At 46.4% G+C, this 18,684-nt stretch overlaps 1 protein-coding gene across 2 annotated transcripts in view; it reads left to right on the top strand.

Moving 5' to 3' along the window:
- The first annotated feature begins 227 nt into the window (after positions 1–227).
- Positions 228–18,684, top strand: part of LOC135377678 (ranBP-type and C3HC4-type zinc finger-containing protein 1-like) — a 102,200-nt gene continuing 83,743 nt past the window's right edge. Inside the window, exon 1 of one of the 2 annotated variants that reach the window (XR_010418176.1) lies at positions 228–292. The gene's annotated coding sequence lies outside the window, so the exon portion shown is untranslated. Of the gene's footprint in view, positions 293–7,020; positions 7,036–18,684 lie in introns of those variants that run through there. The other variant, XR_010418177.1, reaches the window with a different exon arrangement.

The raw sequence follows: 18,684 nt of genomic DNA, 5'->3' as shown, positions 1-18,684 counted from the left end.
ATGCGCGGGAGTGATGCGAGCATGAATGAGCGTGACTCTGACTAGGCTTCATTCGTGAGCGAGGACCGTTTAATGGCTCAAAGAGACAACGGATCTCTTAAAACGAACGCGCTGCCAAGGGTTCTCACTTCGCCTTCACACCGTCTCTCCTTCACCTCAGGTCGACTTCCCTCACATCAACTTCACGTTCTTGACAACTTTGGAATCTGTGAGATGAGACAAACGAGGATCTGAGCTGGAGGCGAGAGCGTACAAGCGATCGTGAGCACCAAGGGAACTGAGCCGCTGATGGGTGAGCAAACAAGATACTGAGCGGAGGATGACTGAATATGTGAGAGCAGACGGAGAGGTGAGCGGGCAATGAGCGATCACAAAGTTAGTTGAGATGAGCATGAGATAGCAAATGGAGAGCTGAGAGCATGAGTGAGCCGCAGTCGCAAGTGCCGACTCTTGTTCGTGACACTCTTAGACAACGCGTCGCTGAGCTGGGATGCACAGTCCTTTCTTTGGCGATATTACTCAGCCCTATACGGCACCCACCACAGCGGAGTGTGACAAAAGCACTACTCCATGCACTACCTGAGAGACGCAGAACTTATGAAAGACCTCTGGAATAATGCACCGTACTGTATAGTGACGAATTAGTCTGAATCAATGACGAACCACCAGTGAAACGTTTTCCCCTCCTTTTCTTTCCTTTTCAGTAGAATAGCAAGTCGAACTTGCGTTTTACTGCCCTTTGCTTTTCGTTGTTTTTCTTTCGGTGACTGCTTTTCTTTGGATAAACATTTTTATCCCCCTATTTGTATGTAAAACCTATAAGCAGTATCGATGTGGCTTTCACAGCTCAGTGGCGTTATCGCTTGAGACTATAGTTGACACTCCCAGCCGCTGTCACTATATACGGTGCTATAGAAGTTCTAGAGCACGTTCTTCTTCATTGTCCACACTACCAACCTTCCCGAACCGCACTCTACGGGTCTCTTAATCAGCTAGGCTCTCGCCCCGTCCCTCTCACAAAATTGCTTGGTCCCTGGCCAAATTCAGCCCACCAACGCTCTGCCCTCAAAGCTATTTTGATCTTTTTGGACACGTAGAACTTCGATCGTTATTGTGAAGGGGCTCATTATTTCATTCCCCACATCACCACCAGCAATGGGGTGGAGTACCGCCTCTGGGGCTGAAACTCCCTGTCAACATCTCCAAATGAAGTTGCTGTTGTTGCTGTAAGCATGTCTGCTAGCTTTACTGTATGTGGCACCGTATATCCGTACTTTTGTGTCCTTGTATCTCACCTTTTAGCCGCCTTGGCTTTCAACTCTCTTGTGAATTTTGCATAATTGCTTGACATATCATAGCCAATGTTGCTCTGTTTATGCCTTCAAACGCCAAATCATTGTCATCATCTGCAATGCTGTTGCAAAGGGTCAGAAACGGAATGTTCGCTGTATTTTATTTGGGAAATAATTGGCTGTGACAATGCTGACGTGTAATTAAGCAGCTCTTTTGTTGTTGAGATCTAAGTAAGTAGCTAAAATCCCCGCCCCCCCATACACACGCAATCTCCCCATATGGAAAATGATTTAACTAATTTCCGTCCATGAAATAGCGATGAGTGCAACAGTGGTTCGTATCAGAATCAGTCCATAATTCACACCACTCTGAAAACGTGATTGTGTGAGGACAAAAATAGTGGCAAAATTGCCACACTGTCAGCAACGGGCCATTACCTCGAAATAAGCGCTGTGACCAAGTTGAACGGATAATCGTGTCGTCAGATATTCTGTGCAATACAAACTGCTGTTGCATACTTAATATGTAATTTCGGCTGGACGGCCAACGTCATCGCGCAGACGCTAGGCAACGACGAGCGGGGGTTTCTGTTCTGCATGACATCTTCTCACGACCTCTAGTGTTTACACGCTCTACCTGGTTGTAATTTACAGGAGGAGAGAAGGACGGCTATCAGCTACGTCCCAGCCGTCTCCATCGGCTCTTATCAGGTGCTTGCGGTATAAAGTATAGATAAGGCTGTCGTGAAGGGGAATCCTCTGACGCTGGAATGACGCTCTTCCTATGGCGTCTGGAAGAGTGCTACTAGCTCTATTTTTGTTTCCGCTCGTTTAGCAAGAAACGAAAGCCACCCTGGAGCGATAGACCCGTGAGACGCACGGCAATCTGTGCCAATTACTTACATAACTTGGTGCAGAAGAGCAATGGCGTTAAAACGGAGTGGAGATGAGTTGTAGTAATGCGGTAATCTCGGGTTATTTCAGCTCTAGCTCAGTCTGCGCGGTCTACACAGCATGTGGTGCTTTTCTGTCCTGATGGACATACGACACGCGGAGGTCTACACAAATGCATCAAGTAACTTCAAAGACCACCTCGATGGTGAACATGTTTAATCTTCGCTGAGCTCCAACTACGGCTATGCGATTGGGATAGTGCCAACTTGTCTCACGCGCGACTAGTAAACTTCGTACCTGCCGTGACCATTGTTTTGTGCGTGTCACTGCTGGCGCTTGTCCTTATCCACTCCAACGCTTCGTATTTTGGCTGCATGCTTGACAATAGATGCGTACAAACTACTTTTGAGGAAACGTTCTCTTTTACTTCTGTATTGGCGCTGAAATACCTTCTAGCCTGCAGTCGATCCCTGGTCATATGCATTGGTGGGAATAAACAGGAACGACGCAGCAGATCGGAAAGTATTCCATGCGCACTAGCGCACACTGGCGAACATGATATATTTTACGAGCGCAAACCTGCGGCAAAGCTTAACTATAAGCAAATGGATGACCCATCGAAGCGGCGCCTGCATCGCTGCTTTACAGAACAGATCCTAAATGTCGTTTACGGTTTTCCATCCCCACCTTTGTTCAGACAACTAGAGGCATTACTTCACCGGGTGAGACTGAATGTCCCATTCGGGAACGCTTTTCTACAAAAGATTTGTGTCGGGACCTCGCCGACGTGCTTTACGTGACAAGAGGATTCACATCACAGTCTGACGGAGTGTGTTCGTTCACACACGATCCGACAGGGACTGCGAAGAGCCCTGGACAGAATAGACAACAGACCGTTTGACGTAGTGAAGGTACTGAGAGACTGGCCTGCCGTCCGTCGACAAACCGAGCAACGTCGACTCATATCTGAAGATCTCATCTTTCTCTCAAGATCCTCTCTCAAGATTTTTTAATCTATGTGCTGCTAATCGCGCGGGAGTAGCCGGTCGTTAAGTAGTAGGGTTTGTATCTAATATCTTCTAGCTAAGCGGTACTTCTGTCGTGCGGAAAGGATTTTCGAGAACGCACTAAAGCTATACTTGTATTTGGAATGAAAGTACCACTGATGATTTTTATGTCGTGTTAGCACCGCGAAGCAACTGTGGCTATGAGAAGCGTACACACGTTGAGAGAGGGCAGGAGGAACTGTGCCGACATCCGTCTGGAATATCTGTAGAAGCACCCAGGGTATACACCTGAGAGCACAACCGGTTGAGGGATTCGACCCTGTCACCTCCCAGTCTTCAGCATGACCTTGGGGCTACCGATAACGGGCGGATGCTGTTATCTACTGGGCCATGCCGCTGGTGTACCGCTGATGAGAATTATAACACGGATGCGTATCAACCATTATGCATTTCTATACACAATGGGATAGCTGCCCGCACCAGGTACGGACTTCAATATTTCAGTATTGATGACATTTGCATGTGTAATGTGCGTCATGTAATTAAGTGTGGAAATAAGAAATAATGCACAGAACCCATTAATATCCCACGTGTAAAAATAAAGAACCCTCTGGAATTGGTGGTATACAACCGTCTTTCACGCTCGGCTGTGCTAACTGCGAGCTTTTCGCACACATCTTAAGCGCTGGCATTACATATCGTCACCGTGAGGCGTGCATGTGTTGTAGAGCGGCGGGGATGACGAAGAACAAGAAGAAATGTTCCAAAAATGAAATGGTTCTAGAATGTACCCTTTGGCCGGAGCTAACGAATTCTCGGAAGCTCCACGAACAGGTTGCTTAGAAGTTCTATGACATGTTGCGCGTTGTTCTTTCTTGTCGCCCGTCGTTCTTCGTGCATTCATGCTTCGTAACAGGCAATACAACACTTTATTTATATACATATTGCTCAGTCACCGTTATGACATCCTAATGGTAGTATATCTCGTTTGCGTAAGCATATTTGGTTGGTGATCCGACTCCAGTCAACGAAGTGTTTATCTCCCTGGTTCACAACCAGCAGAAGATCAATCATTCCGTGATTTTCCCATTGTGGCTTGGCATAGCAATGCCTCTAGCAATCACGTTCAGCAAAAGCACGATGCCGTTTGCGGCAACACTTGAGTTGTGGACCCTCCAGAAAGATGTCGCACAAAGGAGCAAGAATAGCAGAGAGAGGAAAGAAAAATAAAAGAAAGGAAAAGGAGCCGCATCTTTCTGTGAGCGATGGGTGTCAGTTTGAAGATCGTGGAGCCGCGTAAGATAAAATGCGTGGCCCGCTTGAATTCGATTACACAAGCCCCTACCGTATAAAGTTAACGAAGGGTCTTCAAGATAGACGAGGTGAAAATTTCGTGAGCAGTTGCTGCCATAAATTTAAACGTAAGCCGTTTATACAATGAGAACGCACAAAGAAATGACTGTTTGGTAGGGGAACGTACAGATTGATATTTCCGAAAACTACCTGGTCGCTTTTCACTTTCAAATCGCTGGTCGATTCTTGATGTCCGTGCTTTCTTGTGCCGCGATAGTCACGCACGAGAGACTAGAAAGAGCACCGAATGGGCTTTAATAGCTCAGGGGCTCCGACCGAAAGAAAAAGAAGAAAGGTGTTGTGGGCCGTATAATCAATTCGGGGGCCCTTCCAGATCCGCGTATGTGTTAATTGAGGGGTGCATCGGGGCAGGGGAACCCCCTCTATTTTAATTAATGAATCCACCGGGATGACGGTCTTGTCACGACCTTCCTCATTCTTCCGCCACAACCTCGTTGACTTGGTGGTCTGCAGCATATTTGTTGTGAAGCATTGGGTGAGAAATTAAAAATGAAGAATTGCGCCATCACGAAGCTTCGATTCACATATTTCAAGGGGGGCTCCTAAACGTTATCTCAAGTTTACTGTGAACACGTCGGCGCCGTTTGAAAACTGTGCCGGCAAAAGCCAGATCTGAAAACGGACATTGTGCGGGGATCTGAAAGGCCCACGAGTATGCATTTGATATGACGACGACCTTTGATTCTAATTAACCAGAACACATGGCATGAGCGTGCGTAAAGAAGCGTGCGTAAATAATTTGGTGGACAATTTCGTAACTATATGACACTTTCTGTAAGTGAGCTGACGATTCGCTGTTTCGGAAGCGGAGTGCGGGGCCGCTGCATGATGCACGTGTAGCTCGTTCTACAGCCACGTCAGTGCGTGTGTTCACATTACTGCATTTACGGCTGCGTACAGCGTCTTACGTGTACCTTCGTTCCATACGGAAGGATGTTCCCTTGCAATGATTCGCTGTCAGCGGACATAACACGCAAGCGCAGCCGTAACCGCAGCAGTGTGCATCAGCCTTTACGATAGCTCACGAAGCTGCGATACGCATCTTGATGGTAGGAAGGGGCGCTAAACGCTACGTGTCAAGTCGTACTCCAATTGAAAACAGGTAATAGGAAAATGAAAGCATACGTCCCAGGGCATCGACTGTATGGTTGATAATAGTGAGATTCTAGTGCCTCGTACGCTATCGCCTCTGTCTACGATGCACTAAACCTCACAAAGGATAATTCGTCGCTTTACGTCGCGATACAACTATGATCCTCCTGGGCGACATCATTGTGGTCGGCCTGTTGATTAATTTTGCCCATCTGAGGGTTCTTTAACGTGCGCTGAAATCCCACCACACGGCACACCGCTCGTAACGTTCATCGCGGAATACGGCGTCTCTGAGCAACATTCCCACATCTATATGTGGTCGATATTCTCAACTATCGACGAGAGAGATGGTCGGCTCGAAAAGAGAATGATGGGGATGTTTGCCCGAATGTGGGAGAACAGATGGATCCGTTTATGTAAGGTACGTCAATACTAATGTAACGAGAAATCATAAATATATATAGTTTTGCTCACAAATTACGAAAGGTAATAAAATCGGGTAACACCAATGAATTGTACTTGTCAAGCGTGTCAGGAAGAAAACAAATTAATAACGAAATATAGTGAATGGACCACATTATGTGTGTGACTTTCGATCAGTAACAGGTGCGATATTAGTCATGATAGTGTTACGAATAGCACAGCGTCATGATGGCAACAATGACCTCTTAACAATAGCATGCAGAGTAAGACGTTATGATATTGTTGTTGTTTTGGTATTTGGCGTGCCGTGTTCAGTGCGCATCAATGTGTAACACGTACGAAACACGCTCAGTTTTTGAGGTTATTTCCAAGGGTTACATCAAATTTTTTCAAATACTATTTTCGTGCTGCACGGGTAACAATCTGCCGATTACATACATGATATGAGGGTAGATACACTGTCATGCACATGCTGCTTGACGTATCGTGTTGGGCGTTCTTCTTCTTTATTTTTGTCATTGTGTGTATTTTTGTGTTCGCAGAAGCATATTTCTAGTAAACGTTTGCCTCCTGCTCTACCACATCATTGCCCCCGTTCTCCTTTAAGTGTTTCACATACGATTTGAGGATGGGCGAAATGCCCGACTATGTATGGCAGCCCTCGTTGTCACGCGCCAGTCTAAGTCAGGGCGCAAGTGACCGCATGATGTAAATGCGCGCGACAGTTGCGGTGTGTACGACAAACTTGAATGGACTGCGATAGCATCTATAGTGCGCTGGGTGTGATCTCGCGACTTGTGAAGCCTTTCCAATCAGGCGCCTTTCAATATTCTACATCTGGAGCGCTCTGTACAAATGTTGCCCCAGGGAAATGGATGGCGTCTACTTCCTGGCACACGGTCTCTCAAAGAGCAGGCGTCACGAAGCAGAGAACCTCTTTGCCCCAACAATGGGTTCGTAACAACTTTGTTGGCTCTTCATGTTAACTCTGCTGATGTTCAACACTGATATGGCCAAGAGCCTTGATGGATGGACACCCGGCTGCACCCCATTTTTTTTCAATTATCGCGCTCTCCCGTTCATGCTCCGTGCAATGTGCCCTTCAATTGAATACTTTGGTTTCATGCGGGTATTAAACTGAACGCATTTTATTAATTATAAGCTACGCCACCGCCAGAATGGATGGTTCTGGAATTGACAACCAGGAGGGCAAGGGATATGCGTGCACGCGCCCGCCCCCATAGGATCAGGCGAACAAATGACGCCTTTCAACGGTAACATGGACTAAAATGACACCAATCCATTACTCGGCTGTCAGGACACCTCGTAAGCGGCGAGAATCCGGAGCTGCATCCACCTTGGTGCAAGCAATATTGGAGTGTGCTGCTACACGTGCATGCATACGTCCAGACGATGTTTCGCTTATTTTGAATATTAAACGAGTCGGTGCGTCATCATTTTGTCGTTAGACACACACCCATGGAGTGAGTTTCGATTTCACATGTATCAAGATCTGTGTATGAGAGAAGTTATATGGTGCGTATGACCTCGAAGGGGAAACGAATATGAAAATTATAAGAAGATTAAGAGTTTGCACGAATAAAGACAAGGGGATTTCTTAGCACAACATGGGGGCAGTCGACAAACGAAGGGGGGGGGGGGAGGGATGATGCTTGGGGAGGATGCGGTCAGCCTGCTCGGGGGTGGCGGCTTGGTGCACCCAGGTGAGGGAATGAGGGAAGGCTGAAATGGCGAGGACAGTCCCTCTTGCTTTGGGAATCGGGTAGTCGTGGAGAACTCACCACCAAATAGAACATGCGAGCATCCCTCAGTAGCCCAAATGCCCCACTTGCGCTGTTGAAGCTGATATTCAACATCTTCTCCTCGACTGTCACAGATTCGACAACCCTCGAGCCACGCTCAGACGACGTCTACTCGAGCTGCGGTGCACAGACTCTGCTCTGGCCACTCTGCTCGGCTCAGTACGACATCCCACACAGCGGTCTGTGACCAAAGCAGTTTTGACTTCCTTGAGCGGTACAGGTCTCATGAACAGCCTGTGAACTCAAGTCGTGCCATCTCATTCTTCAGTGCCCACTCTCTTGCTCAACGCATTAACCTCATCTCTTTTTTTTTAAAGTCATCTTTTTCTGTAATTCATCTCATCCTTCTTTCAACGTTTGTTAGTCATCTTTTTTTTTAAAAAAGTCATCTTTGTCTTTAATCTATCTCATACTTCTTTCACCGTTTGTTAGTTTATCCTTTATTTTCTGGTTCATTTCTTTTTACTTATTTTATCATGTTATTTATTTTTCTTATTTCTTTGCGGAATAGCAAGCCGACGTCCCGTCTGGCTGACCTTTCCACCCATTTTTTCCCTTTGTTCTAATAAATATATCCCCCCTCAGTAGCCTTCATTGGGATGCTCCCTGTACAACGGTGACCGCCGGGAGGGGGGATATGTTTATTAAGGAAAAAAGAGAGGAAAGGTTAGCCAGGCAAAGAGCCGGCTTGCTATTCCGAAAAAAAAGGGGGGAAGGGGAAAGAAAAGGAATGAAAAAGAAAATGGGGGAATCGAAACAGAGGAAGGAAAGAAAAACAAAAAGCAACAAAAAGAAAGGAAAGGGAAAGAAAACACCGCCGGGATGATTGGCGAATTTACCAATACCTGCGAGGATGCTGGGTAACGTCTCGGTAGGCGAGTCGGCGCAAAGAGAGCGAGAGAGAAAATGTGTGTGTTACTGAGAGACTTTCTCGTGACCACGGAGGCAGGTGACGTGCAAACACTCCTCGGCGTCTCGTGCATACAGGATTGACTTGCTTTGAGTAAATCACGAGTACCTTTCCGTCGCACGAGTTCCGTGTTTTATCGTCATGTGTCTAGTTGAAGGACTCAGCCTTGGAGTAGAATAGGCGGAACAACTTCTGGCTCGGTACATCGTCAACATAGCCGTGGTATCCGTATCTGGGAGCAACGAGTGGTTGATGCTTGGGAGGCATGTCTTATCACGTCGACTCATGTGCCAGATGAAATCAAGACAGCTGGGGACGACCTGTTTTGCTCAAAGAAACTCAATTGCATTTGCGTGAGAGTCAGAGGCATGCTGGGTCTCTTTATATTCTTCCACATGAAAACTGATTTATTTTATTTTATTTTAAAACGAAAACCTATGCCCTCCTCTTTCCATAGAAGCTGTATTTTGGTGCATGTGCATCGTCTATAATGCATCTGTACATGCGAGAAGCTCCCTGCTCTAAGTCTGAGGGAAATGAATCAAAACGCAACAAGTGAACGAGAGTTGCACGTGAGGACAATAATAGTGAGTTTTAGGGCATCGTACGCTATCGCCTTTGCGTACGTAAGGGATAGCGTTAGTGGGTCTGTGCACTGCGCGAAGCCCCCTTTATGTTTTGCGCGTGCGCGGAACCACCAACGCTATCCCTTACGTATATAGCGTACGACGCATTGAAACTCAGTATTGCCGCGTCCCAGATTAGAGCCGTGCATAGCTTAGAGCCGTACATCACATTATTAGATTACTGGAACGAAGGTTGCGAAATTTCCTCGTGAATTTCTGTACGGTCTTATTCCATCCTTCCGTCCTATGTTAAGTGTTTAAACACAATGTGAGCAGCTCCTTTCGTGCGGCGTTACTACATCAAAAGCAGTTCCACCAAAGGTAGATGATGCATGTAATTCTTTATACTTGTTTGTAACTTGTGTGACCTGCCACGATACTCGAAAAAAGAAATTTCCCGATGCGTTTCATCAATCATCAGTTGGCCATTTGTCGACAACCAAGTCATTCTCTCTTAGCCAGTCCTATCCAGCCGTTCCAACGCGCTGGACGAATTCCGGTAGCGAATTCGTCATATTAATCCTTCACTCTCTTTAATGCTCTTCACGATGGTGTGTAACGTATTCGAATCCGTTGATACGCGGGGAGAGGCGCAAAAAAGAAAAAAAAAAGGTACAGCTTCCATAAATCACACAACAGTGCAGCGCTTTCTGGAAAACGCGCTGTACCCCTCCCTCCGCGAGAAGTCGCCGTGAGAATTTGCTCCCTACTGCTTTGTACACAATTCAGATCCCCCCTCTGGAATGCTCCAGCCTTATGTTTTTCTTGTCGGCGTGGTTGCCCTAAAGCGTCCCGAGAAGTGGAATGTAAACAGAGAACTCTGGACTTATCCGGACGAAGCATTTTCACGAACACCGATAGAACTCCCGTCGAGGGGATTTTCGGTAGTCTCTGAGGGCCACTAGAGATTTTATGGGTCGTCAGAGTATTGATATTGATTTATTTTACAAATTGCGGCCACAGTGTTTAAATAGGGGGGGAATCGGCTGCGAGGACCTTTTTGGATCTAAGGACGGGTGCTCTTCACTCCTTATCTACTATGTGTACGCCCCAAATTGCAGCCACACCGTCGAACTCACGTTCACTTAAGCCGCTTTGAATTGTAAGTTTGTGAATAGCTGGCTCTGTGCGTGGCTATAAAAGCGCCACCATGGCACACAGGGAATTTGGTGCACGTACAAGGACTTTGGCGGTCGGTTAAGGGGATTTGTACGCGCGCGACTGTTTGAAAAAGAGCTTTTCGTGCCAACGATATAGTTGAAAGAGAGAAACCGTTTTGGATACTTGACTAAGGTTGGGGCCGCACATCTATTCAGGTGTCTGAAACTTCATGACTGAGAAGCTTCGTTCCCGTCGCGATGGTAATGTGAAAAACATGGATCGTGTAACGGCGGAGTGTGAGAACATGTGTGAGAAGAGAAGACAGCGTGAGAACAAGTTCCAAGAAAGATAAGGTTGTCTCCCAATTGTAACTATAGTGTCTGTATAATCCCAAGTTATTCCACGGTTCGGGCATTAAACCCTTGACTTAATTGTATTCATTAATTCGGAAGCCTCCCAAATTCTTGCACTACACTTAGTCATGTGTAGCTTCAGTCCCATCGTAGTTTCACTAAATGTTTTCACATGCCACCGTACAGCAAAAATCAAATAAAAAATCAAAGCACGTGCTATAAAAATAGAGCTGATCCTTCTGCCGTTCATTGATGGTACGAAAGCATTTCGTCTTCTAGATCACACATGTGCTTGGTATCAGGTACGTTTGTAGTTCATGTATCTAGGTGTGCATACGTAGGTGTTTGCTTTAACTTAAATCAAGAAACAAGAGCACCAAGATCACGTAAAAGCAATTACGACACATAAGCATCTAGGCTCGTCATAATACACACTCAGAAAACTTGGATGCTTTTAAATTTCGTCTGCAGCGCTCTTCTGGTTTCCCGATCGCGCGAAGCAAAGTGCCCTAGATATGGTCTTCTCCTGGCCTCTCTTAACAGGGGTCATGCGCGTACAATCCGTCAGTCGGGAATCTGAAATGCCAGATATGTGTTACGGTCATATCACTGCGTACAAGCACCCATTCCGTCACTTGTAACGAGTAGGGGATTGAAGAAGGGCACAAGGTATATCTGTCGACCAGAAGAACACGAAGTGATATACGCTGGAGAAACCGTTGGCTTATTTGCAGCCACTATGAACAGCGCACTTAAAAACGTGTTCAAAACGGCTTAGAAGTCCTTGACTTATTGTTTGTATTCCTTACTCACTAAAAGCTGTTCAGCGATTCGAAGCATAGAGTGTTCCTTTTGGGACATGTGACCATGGCGACCTTACACAAATGTCCGTATTGGCTGATAAGGGCCCACTTGAAACATGCAATGAAAATTAAAAAAAAAAGGTATAAGTAACTTAAAGAACTATGCTTATAACAAGGAAGGCTTCCGTTTCGTTCAAACAGCGGTAAAATAGACTAAGTGAGAGAAACAGGGTAATTTTTCAAGAAATGGCTTAAGTCCCGTTAAACTGCTGTTCGTCGCACCAGTGCGACCTACGTTTCCATTTTTTTCTTTCTACTTCTATTCTATTCTGCTGATCGTCCACCAGAGGGTTTGAGGTGGTCCCAGAATCGTGTGAATGGTAAGCCTGTGGTATAAGTGGAAATGGGTCGGGTGCTGTACAGTTTTTTGGAAACGCATTCTTCCAGAACAGTGTTTTTGATGAAACAGTTTATGCGAAACATTTTTATGTGTAACACCGTAAGTGTGACCCGCGAAAAGTAGCTCGTGCAAGTCGTGTTGCGTGGTCTGTCTCACCGAAGGTACTATTACGGCAAATGTTCTTGCGACGGAGTGACATTAGGGGAGCATTCATTTCATCACTATGAGACCTAAATGAGCGGAACAAAACAAACGGCAGGAATTATTCTGGAAGTTGGCAGAATTTGACCAGCGATACATTTTCATCTAGGAAGATTTATATCGCAAACAATTTTGGCATTCCGCCTTCGCCTTGCTACCTTGACATTGGATGCCATTTTGAGAATATATTTCCTTTGCGCAGCCCCTGCGCCGGGTGACTAGACACCAGAAACTTTACTTTTTAACACAGTCGAATATAGTAATATTTAGATTGGATTGATTTCGCTGCTCTGAGTGTCGTATCGTCTGCGTGCCCAAAAGCTTGCGAACCTGATGTACAAACACTTGAGTTTGAGGAAAGGAATTTACTTCTGTGCGTTTAGTATGCAAAGCAAATCGGGACATTTTTCAGAAATTCTTTAAGGAAGAAAAAAAATATTCAAACACAGCTTATAAGTTTCTTCATTTGTCTGGAATTGAATTGAATTGGAGAGAGAAAAACATGGAGATGTATAAGCTCCATAAACATAGATGCTCGCTAGTCAATAGTACTTTTAGCTGCATGTTGCATGCTAATGAGGGCAATTTGAATTCCAATTCCAGAGTTAAAATAGGGATGGGATGTGACTTCGAAGACAAACCGGCTTCCTGACTGCGGTAACAGGTCTTCAGCTTCTTTTTTCCTAACATACTTCACAAGCGTTGCGCTGGGGTTTCAGTTGGTGAGGCTCTCACCCTGACGGGAAGACATCACATTTTACGTGACGTTCTGACGCCACTTCCCCAAACGTTGCCTACCTGCGCACTGCTGATAGGGTCCAAGAATGCCGAACATTTAGGACAAGTTCCTCCCCCCCTCCCCGACACTGGCGATTACTGCGCGTATTCATTCAACCCTGAACAGTTTCTTTTGGGATAACCGAACTTCGCTTGTTCCTCGTGCGGTTCCACAGCTTCCAGTACGACATGGTGTTGTAGCTTGCCAGATGTTTATGTAATCTGCCAGACGCTCCTCCTCAAAAAACTTCCTTTGTATCTTGGACGACACCTCCAAACGTTTTTTCCTCTTGGTTGTTTACTGGTTCAGCGTCCTCTTACGTGAGATTTTGCCGACACTGCACAACACAGGTTAGGTCGTAGGAGAAAGTCCTCATCGCCTTTGTGTAACAGAGTACGGCTCTTCCGAAGATAAACTGAGCTGTTAGGTCCGGCTGAGATCCGCAGTGCGTCGCCCATTTTGTGTCAGCGAAGCTTTTGCCTGGGCGTATGGAGATGTACCAAGACGTTCGGAACGCGTGACTTTCAGATTTTCTCGTTTGACTGCCCGAGTGACCAAGAGACCTCGGTTGGAAAATTACATGTGGGGTTCTGCCTACCCGCGACCGACTTCATGTTTGGGGTGTACCTGTACCTAGAATGTGCACCATGTGTGACCATCTTGTGACAACTCGCCATATTTTTGGACCGTGCCGTGTAGCAAGATTGTTCTGGCTGCACCTCAGTCGTAGTCTATAGGCCTTCCTGTGGTATTTCTCTTACACGGTCACTACAATGCAGTCAACACACCACGTGATCGCATCCGCCGACTATCGGCTACTGTAGGCCAATATCATTTATGGCTTGCTAGGTGCTACGCAATTTTTGGCAGCCGAAACTTTCTACCGTTGCAAGCTCTCGTTTTTAGAACTCGCGAAGACATCGTTGCCAATCTTACCATGTTGTACTGTGGCCTATGTGAAACGGAGTTCCGTTTGGTGTGGCTTGATTGTGGCGTAATTCACCTAAGTATTGGCATTGTCATACTTGTAAAGCGAGGTATGTGAAAGCGCGTTGTGGGTTTTAACAATGCTGTGTGGCCTGGTAGGTTCGCACGTGCCGCTCTTCTGTGTTTAATGTAATCCTCTATTCTATGCGAAATAAACGTTCTTTACTAAAACAGTTGTAATGGAGCATCGGATGATGTGCAGATTTGTTCGGATGATTTTACACTGTTTAAACAGCCTGCCTGCACACTGCTGGTGATGGCCCAGTAAGGCCGGAACAGCTGTTGCTGCCTCCCTTCAGATACGCGTTCGGATGTTCGCCGGGGAGGGAGATAAAGCAATGAGTGCCTGCTCTTCGTTTTTAGGGCGAGCGCTGTACTATTTTTGCAATGCGGTGTGTGCAAGCATGAGCTTCTCCCACCGTACAGATGGCAATACAAACAGCTGTCCCCACTGTCCCCCACTCCTTCCTGCTACCATCTCTCCATCTGTCCACATCTGTATACTGCTCATAGTCACAGGTGCTTCGCAGCGCTAACACGGAATTTAAAAAAAAAAAAAAGACAGCATTCGCAGCCAAACGAGCCTTTCGGGCTTCCTCCGATTCAGCTTGGCGGCGCAGTCTCGCTGCGTCAGCCTTTTTTCGCTGCCGCTCCTTCGCACAGCTTTCATAACCCATGGAGCGCCCACGCAGGCACGTCCGAACCAGTCGACCACCACAGCTGCACTGCCTAGCACTGCCGACGCGCCGGCGTCACGTCGCGCCCTCGCCTTCCCTCTCCACTCACCGCGCATGCACGCAGCGCGTTGGCTACAGCGAGACCACGCCTTGCCTAGCGGGGACTCTAATGCTAACGCATAAAAAAAAAAAAGAAATAGGAAAAGAAGAAGAAAAACGCTGTCCAGCACTAGTATGACAACTTGACTGACAAGAGCTTATTCAAGGAATGGAAAATCCAAGTGCCAAAGAACCCAAGGAGTCAAAATACTTTATCTGCCCCAATATACCGAAGAAAGAATACCAGAGCAGTAATTATGTGTACAACCAAGAGGTTGTATGTTTCATGCGTGAATTTTGGGCGAAGGTGTCTCCAAACTGCCTCGTCTGTGTGTTATGCATAAAATGAGATGCTGGGCGGTTCTGCAGCAAGCGACTTATAGTCTGCCCAGAGTGCTCGCCTACACGACTTCAGTGAAAAAATGTCCGTAGTCCTAGTTGAGTTCCTGTGAAGTTATCATCATGTCGACATTACTATGCAGGAACAAGACGCCGCCGACGAGCAAGCTTGTGTAGGGGCTGAAATGGGCTTGAGCTTGAGGACGGACGTCCAGGAACGAGAAGTATAGGCATTAAGTCGAAATATTAACTACTCCTCGGAAGTTCATACGAAGTTTATAGACTATTTGTAGTGCCGGGTAGTAAATCTCGGTGTCAGGGGACTAAAATGCGAAGTAATGTGCAATCTAGGGGTGCAGAAGCTGTAATTGCTCCCCAATTTACTCAGTTATTATTATTATTATTATTATTATTATTATTATTATTATTATTATTATTATTATTTTCTTAGAATGTTAGTGCTCTTCTTCGAACGCTCGTAAGTCCGCTAGTGTCCGAGATAGTTCTGTCACTTTAGAGACATCTTTACATCAGAGACATCACTTTATAAACACGTTAAATATATTCGTGCTCGTCTTCCTGGACTGGTTTTCATTATACAGGCAGACTTTCCGTATTCAGGAACTTGATTAACCGCCCGTAGCGTGTCCATCACAATAAGCAAACACGGAATGTGACATCATCATCGACCTCTGCTTTTGAGCAGCTCGCCCGGTCTTCCTTGTTTGCATTCTGTATTTTGTTACCGTGACCTCTCACGGGTACTGTTACGTCGCGGATCATTGGGTAGCCTCTAGGTAATAGTAAAAGTACAAGGCTTTTTAGAAGTGCAACAGGTCAAGGATTTTTCTCCTGTTACTTTGAAAACGTTCTGGAGCTGTTGAAGACGTGCCAGGACGCAAACAAAATGCACTCGGTCGTAATCCTTGCACGTGCAGGAGACTCGGTATGGAGTGACATTTGACGCTACCTTGACTAGCATATAAACATTTGGATTCTTTATTTGTTACTTTGTCGCCACTCCAAATACAAACTTCCGCAATGCTACATGTAGAACGTTGTGCATCACCGCTTAATGTGATATTACAGTGTCGAAGTGACACGATGATGTAATATACCCTTCTTTACCAACGAGCACGTCCTAGTCATTTACGCGGATATAATGACGGTGAAATGTAATCGGCATTGCATTTCTTCCCGGAGAAATGATAACATTTCTAGACCTTCATATCCGTGATACATGTGTAGGCAACATAAGCCGGATATCCTTGCTCGGGAGTACACAAGAGAGCGACTTCCATGCTTACGTCTCCTGCTCTCCGAGCTCACAATTTACCTTCTGCATTCAGCGGTTTTCGGTCCGTGTAAACACTGCATGTTTTAATAAGAAACAGCTGTACTCTCGCAGAAGGGACAGATCATCACATGCTCCGGCGGTAAGGCTGTTATACCGCCCTAGTTGTTGACACGTCGCGTGATTAGGATGCTTTTGACAGCATTTATGACTACACACAGTGTCTGAACAAGGAGTCGTTGTTGCTTGCTGTTTCGTCAATGGGTGTGTGGATCGGTCCTGACCATTCACCCGCCGGCAGGCGGTGGAAAGTTGTTCGGAAGGGCAGTCGGGTACGTCCTGGGCAGACCTGATAGGGAACCTTGCCAACACCCGAGTGAAAACGTTTTCGGCAAACGCGAGACAAAATGGCGAACAGCAGAGGCTGTGTGCCTGCGGTTCGAACTTGGATCACTCTTATCGTAATAAGTGCCTATCGTTTGTGCTCTGCTGGGGGGTTGGGTGTTTTATAAAATCCGTTTAAAGTGTTTTGTCACGTGACGGGTACTTTATTTCGTGTTTCCGCTGCGGTGCAACTATGAGCTGCATACAGACGTGGACAGATGGAACGAGGACAGTAGGAAGGAGTGAGAAACAGGAGAGTCAGTATGCGCCCTGGGCAGACTTCAAGGGGAACTACCGGAAGACCCAGGGAAAACCTGACACAGCACAGTTCGTGGTCCACAGACCTACACTAGAACATTTCGAGGAGATGTCGCTCGTGTAAATATACGAAAAGGGAAATGCCCGAAATGATCGCGTAACAATTCAGTGCTAACAACACGTTCAGTAACATGAAGGATAACTGTGAGCATACAGGTGGACCTTGCGATCTTCAGCTTCCATCAATCGTTTGATCGGAATTGTGCATAGTACGAGAACAAAGATCGGTGCTGACGCGTGTTACATCGGCTCCTTCTTCATCGAAGGCTCAATAAATTGACGGTGACGATAAAAAAAAGTCAGAGGGAAGTATAACATGGCGCACGCACTGAAGACAAAACGCTCTGATAACACGGGGTCCAATGGTTAGCTTCTCCTACAATGAATGTTCAAATTCATAATGAATGAGTCCTGGGCTCATTGGAACACATGACCATATTGTTGATTGTTATACATGTTGAATGTCAAATCATTAGGTTCACATGTTCTAAAGAAGCACAAGCGTGAGAATACTAACTATGTTTCTCAGCACTGATGTTCTCGTTAGGAGCGGTACAACTATAAAAAAACGCAGACACTATAACGTTTTTGGAAGCTTCGCGATCACCAAAACAACCAAACTTAAAATGACACACTTCCATATGGGGCATTGAACACACTCCTTACCATGACACGGAAAAAGTCAGAGCCCACGAGCGTACGCCAGGCGTGATTTATCGGATTCCCTATTGCGAGATTATTGACAGGGTTTTGCGTTGCATTCAGAGGCGGGAGGTTGGCGCCGGCTTTTGTAGTTCACTGAATACGAACACGGGTTTCTTTTGTAGCACGTAGCAGAAATTTAGCACGGCGGTGGGTGTTGCGGTGGGGTCTGTGCCCCACTATGCGCCTGTCTGAAGACAGACCAGCGTCCGCGTTACACGTGATGCGCCTTCATTGAGCCATCGGCTCGAATTTTTCGGCGTGACGTCTTAGTGTCAGGGAGTCGTGCCAGGCCGTCTACAAAAGGCGGCTTTCCAATTAGGAGTCCGTCATCCGTGTCCGGCCAACCGCTATCCAGGTGACCCTGCCTACTCCCGTAACTTGCTCTGGGAAGGCTGTCGATTTTTATTGCGCCCCGCACACGGAACAATAAAGCAGGAGCTCCCCGCCCAAATTCCCGGCTCTGAAAACACGTCTTTTCGAACATAAATAAGCATACGGGTCAGGAACAGCCACGGCGCGGGTCGTGGGGTTACGACGATGTGTGCATCCCACGTCGTTCGCGTGCGCCACGATGGTCACTATACATCGATGACGGTATGTATGCCTATAGGAGTGACGCTGTTATGCTCTCACATTTCACGCAAGAAATATGGATACAAAAAAGTAATGTTCTTCATTACCCCAGTAAAGTCCGTTGAGACAGAAGAAAAGCTCAACTGATTGCACGACTACCTGCACGTTCACCGAATCGCGGCTTTCCTCTGAAAGTTTTTGTCCATCACAGCGGGGGCCTTAATTTGTTCA

Source organism: Ornithodoros turicata, chromosome 1 (genome assembly GCF_037126465.1).
Source record: "Ornithodoros turicata isolate Travis chromosome 1, ASM3712646v1, whole genome shotgun sequence".
NCBI classification, from domain to species: domain Eukaryota; kingdom Metazoa; phylum Arthropoda; class Arachnida; order Ixodida; family Argasidae; genus Ornithodoros; species Ornithodoros turicata.
The sequence above is the reverse complement of the archived record's forward strand: the minus strand, read 5'-3'. Positions and strand labels throughout refer to the sequence as shown.